This window comes from Cupressus sempervirens, chromosome 3 (assembly GCF_028749045.1).
Source record: "Cupressus sempervirens isolate cs-2001-9-10 chromosome 3, ASM2874904v1, whole genome shotgun sequence".
Lineage (NCBI taxonomy): Eukaryota > Viridiplantae > Streptophyta > Pinopsida > Cupressales > Cupressaceae > Cupressus > Cupressus sempervirens.
The window spans coordinates 863,211,999-863,217,998 of NC_143120.1; positions in this window are offsets into that span (position 1 = coordinate 863,211,999).

The window sequence follows — 6,000 nt, forward strand, 5'->3', positions numbered from 1 at the left end:
CTCGGTTTTTTCTATTTATCACTTCATTACCTGACTTCCACATTAGACATCTTGGTGGTACAAACTATGAAAGACAATATTTTACTTCTCTTTAACTTAGGTATATTATAGATTTTTAAGTTTTTGAATCTAGCATGAAAACAATGCAACATTTTAGCTCTATTAAACATTCCAAGAATCCTTGGAAACAAATATCAATATTACTCTAATTTTTTATAAAATAAAGCATAATTACATACATTGAGAAATGATAAAAAGTAAAAGACTTAACCAACTAATGATAGATTCTCGAAATAATAATTACCTTAATATGCATACATTTTTCCATTTAGATGACTACGATACCAGATTCACTCCATTATCCAAAATTGCATAAGTTACAACATTCTTTTTAAAGCCCCAAAAAAATTGTTAGATGGTTAATTATGCATGCTCATTTTGTGTTAAAATATGTTAACAATATAATATATCTTCTAATTAAACATAGAAGTGATTGATATCCAATATGTTTTGACTTACAAAAGAGCATAATCCAAAAGGATATCTAAAAAGTCTATTTGCACCCTTAGAATGTTTGCAAAAAAACTCACTATTTGTGATACAAAATTTTAGGATTAATCCTTGTATGATCTAGAATCATCTGTAGCACAAAGTTTCTCAATAAAGTATATAAGACAGAGCTAGATTTTTATGAAAAAACACTTTCTTATACAAGAATATGCCTACTCATATGAGTTGATGCACTAGTCATAAAATCTCTAATTCTAAATACGATCCAGACACATATTTTAAAAAATCTCCCTTGTCCTTAGATTTATTCAAGAATATTGTTTTAGTTTAGAAGTATTCTATATTATATTTTGCTCACTATTACAAATAGCTATCAAAATTAAGGATCTGCTTACGATGGATGAAGAACAACAGGCAGTATGTCGCTAATGAAGTCTTCTCACAGGTGAAGGGGTGGAAGCCAATAAATATACAAGTTATTAACCAATATCTTTTTGGGTATTATTTGATATGATATAACTATGCAACTGATTTAATCAAGATTTTTAAAAATGCCAAATAGTTTACACCTGAAAATAGCCTTGATTCTTGCGAACCTAATTTAAGGGAAGATTTTCAAACTCTTGTCAAACTTCACACAAATAAATAGTATTTAGGTATTAGGAAAAACTCTCATACGAGTTTTCAAATAACATATTTTCCAGAGCTAGAAACAGGAGACGTATAATCTGTTTTAAAATGATGTCAAATTTATTTATACTTTTTGTGAGGCCTCGCCCTAACCCATCGTAGCATAGTGATACATTACTATTACTTTGATACTCACAACTCGAGATGTCGAGACACTATTAGATGCTTTGACCATATTATATTATTTCATGTTGTGTGATGTTACTTTCAGATATTTGATGTTGTCATTTAATGTTTTATGTATGTGTATGTTGATGAAATCAGTAAATGTAGGATTGATACTTTGACTTAAGAGATTTCAATGGTTTAGAATTGAGAGAAACCCTGACTAATTTATTGATGTATGTTTTAATTTATGTGAATTCCTGATACGTAAATATATATGTACATATGATTTTATGGGACTACTAATGTGTGCAATGAGTGTGCAGGATATTTTACCAGAGAAACCCAACGGAGGAACAGAACTGATCCCTATGTGCTAATTGTGGAAACCTTGTTGTTCGAAATTAAATTAATTGTGAAATGTATGTATTTATCTTTCTGTGATCAGTAAATGTTAATGTTGGTAACTATGTTCTTTTAGTGTCGCTTGACACTCGTGAATAGTTTATGTTCTTCAGCGTGTTAGTTACGATTAGTTGTGTAACCTTTGGACCTAAGTTAGATTAAGTTAGTGTCTTTTTGCTAATTTGGTTCTTAATCGAGTTTAGTCACCCTTAATTTGGATTAGTGCTTAATCTGCATTTTTTTTGGAGTTGTTAAATGGTCTTAATTATTTCCTAGCTTTTGTTGGTTCCAAACCTATTCCTAAGGCTTTATAACATGAAATATTTATACCCAAGGGATATGGGTATGGGTTGGGGGTCTTTTCCAACCCCTAAGCCCCTTTTATTGACTTTTGAGATCACTCAAAATGTCTCTTTTTGGCTTTGTGCGAAAATTGACTATGGCTACCATGAGTTGTATCACCTCACCTCCACTAAGTGGTTAACCTTAGTATAGGTTGAGTTAGGAACTTCTAGATTTGTAGGTGGGTGGGAGAAGTTATGATAAAGGGCCACACCACTCTAACAACTCACAACCAAGAATGCAACAATATAGAGACCAAGAAAAAAAAAATACTTCACAAATAATTTTATTATACTTGAAAATTCCTTACAACACCCAGAAGATGATATGACTTCTTCAACATAAGAGAAATCCTAAATAAGAGTCTTCACACCAAGAGTTTCACCTATAACTTCTACTTGAAGAGCTACACCTTTAGAGTTTTCACACCTTGAAGTCTTCACACCTTCTAGCTTCTACTTCTCAAACTTCTACTCCTCGAGCTTCTCCTTCTCAAGCTTCTACTCCTCGAGCTTCTCCTTGAGCTTCATTTAGAAATGCTCATATGCCTTGCTTAAATAGGCAATTACCACCCCATGCATGACTTATCCACAACCTTCTAGAATTCCTCCACAACCTTCTACAACTTTTATAACCTTCTAGAATTACAACTAAGCACCACCATGTGGTCCAATTAGAAAATTATATTTCCTTTATGGATCACAACAAATATTAAATGCAAGATTTAAGAAACTTTCCACAAGCTTCTAAGATGCCACCTACACACCTTGATTAATGTAATGACAACTATTTTTTTTTTTTTTCTATTTATGCCACCTATGCACCTTGAAAATAAAAATCCTCTTTTTCCTTTCTTTTCTCCTTTTTATTTTTATTATTTCTCCTCTAATTTTCATCACTTTTCTCTCTCCTCCAGAATTTTTTTTTTTTTTTTTTCCAATAATTTTCCCATGCAAGATGCTCCTGCATCAGACTCGCCCAGTAGATAGAAAAGTGTGTCCCACACTTTGACACCAAAAAGAAAGATCTACCACCATCTTCATCTTCACCAAAGGCTTCCACCTCAATAGGGACAACAAAACCACCATGCAAATCCTCCACATCTGCATTACTCTATCAAACACTAGAATCTCAACAATCCAATCAACATGCTCATTCCCAGGAACAAACTGAATATAATGCTTCATTAGAAAACTCTCATTCACATCAACAACTAGTGAATCCACACCAGGAGCAACAAACCCCGCATTAGCAACAACAAACTCCATATCAGCACCAACATGTAGATCTCCATCAATACATGCCAAACTCTCAACACCAACAACCTCATTGCTCACAACAAGATGCTCTGCAATACATAACTCACCTCCAACAACTGGATCATCCACCTCCAAGTGCTCCATAATCTCCATGTCAGATTCAACCAATTGATCATGAAAACTAACCTCGATCCCAACATCAATAACATTAGGAATATCTTCACCAACAACCTCTAGTTGTTCTGTAGGTTCTGCATCAAGCTCCACAAACTGATCAGCAAAACCATCCTCTTCCACCTTGACCTTCTTAGCTTTAGCATCCAACCGAGCAAACATCTTAGAAAAATTCCTCTCCACTATATCATGGATTTTCGAAATCATCTTAGGGTCCAATCCTCTTGAAGCCATCTCCCAAGATCTTCGTAAACCCTCTGCAACAAATCCTTCCTACGCTCCTTGTGACAACCTTGAATTGTTTGCAAGTCAAATCGCAACCTGCCACCTGACACGAACAATTAGGAACCACATCACAAGTCTAGGACAATGGATTTGCAATCCACCATCTCTAATAAACTTCACCCAACCAAGGTCCTGGTACAAACTGCCTCACTCTTCGGCGATCTGCTTGTACACTCAGGAAAACCTCCTCTGATACCACTTAATGAAGGTCCACTCTGATACCGCTTGATGAAGTAACTACTCTAATACCACTGACGAAGGGCCACACCACTCTAACAACTCACAACCAAGAATGCAACAATATAGAGACCAAGAAAAAAAAAAATACTTCACAAATAATTTTATTATACTTGAAAATTCCTTACAACACCCACAAGATGATATGACTTCTTCAACATAAGAGAAATCCTAAATAAGAGTCTTCACACCAAGAGCTTCACCTATAACTTCTACTCGAAGAGCTACACCTTTAGAGTTTTCACACCTTGAAGTCTTCATGCCTTCTAGCTTCTACTTCTCAAACTTCTACTCCTCGAGCTTCTCCTTCTCAAGCTTCTACTCCTCGAGCTTCTCCTTGAGCTTCATTTAGAAATGCTCATATGCCTTGCTTAAATAGGAAATTACCACCACATGCATGACTTATCCACAACCTTCTAGAATTCCTCCACAACCTTCTACAACTTACATAACCTTCTAGAATTACAACTAAGCACCACCATGTGGCCCAATTAGAAAATTATATTTCCTTTATGGATCACAACAAATATTAAATGCAAGATTTAAGAAACTTTTCACAAGCTTCTAAGATGCCACCTACACACCTTGATTAATGTAATGACAACTATTTTTTTTTTTTTTTTTCTATTTATGCCACCTATGCACCTCAAAAATAAAAATCCTTTTTTTCCTTTCTTTTCTCCTTTTTATTTTTATTATTTCTCCTCTAATTTTCGTCACTTTTCTCTCTCCTCCAAAATTTTTTTTTTTTTTTTTTCAAATTTTTTTTTTTTCCAATAATTTTCCCATGCAAGATGCTCCTGCATCAAGTTATTGCTCTTTTTGGTGGTTGAGTTTGAGGCTTATTTAGAGGCCCTTCTTGGAGTAGTGGAGGTTGTTACCCAATCTCTACATTTAGAGAGGAGCCTTGGAAGATTGAAGCAAGAAAGGGAAAGGCTCTACTCAAATTTGTTCATTTGCCATTACCTCTTTGTGAAGGTAGGAGTTTCCATCTCCCTTGTTCATATTTTCATTCTTGTTTCATGTTCATGCTATGGTTTTGTTATTTGAATGCTTGTATGTATGTTGGGTATGTGGGAAGGATTGCAACCATGTTTTTTTTGAATGTTTTCCTTTCATGTTTATGTTGAATTTTGAAGTTTTCTTGTATGCGTGTTTTGGTATTACTCACCCTGGGATAGGGCATAAGTGACCAATTTTGGGAAAGGTCTTTTTAGTTGGACTCCAACCAATGTACAGTCTCTTCTTAGGATGAGAAGAGGGAGAGAGGGTAGGGTGTTATGGGTCCCTACCTATCAGCACAAACCTCGTATGAGTATGGCAAGTTAAAAAGGAAGAATGGAAGTTCTTGTTTTATAGCCCTGATTGGGCATCTATTTTGATATTATGTCTGACTTCTCCTATTGGAAGAATCCACCTTCCCCTAGTTTTTATTCATTGTGAATCCTATTGTGATAACCTTGTATGAATATGCATGTTTGAATTGCCTCTTGGTCATGCTTGTTGTCACCTGATCAGATTCTGTTCTCTCCATGGTTCTTAGAAATGTGTTGTAGAAATTGATATGGAACCCTTGATGAGGGTCATGAAGGAAATTCAATTAAATTGTAGTAATTCGAATTGAAATCCTATGTAAATTTGTATTTCAAGCTTTGTTGTAATGGCAACGACCTCGAGTTTTCTTCCTGGTCCTTTCCTGGCTGAGCCTTTGAATCAGGTTTGCCAATAAAATGGTGGTTTGAGCAATATTTTCTTATCATGTGATTTAATCATAAAATTTTCAATTAGATGGATGTACATCAGAAATAAGATGATATGATGATGGTTTAATTAAGCAAAATTTTCAAGTTTTCCTTATATGTTAAATATGAAAACTATGTTAAGGAAAGAAAATTGGTTATGGTTGCTAGTTCAATTCAAGTTGTTTAAGATATCAATTAATCTTGTATTATTGTGTCACAATGATTAAATCTATGTTTTAAATCCATTCAAA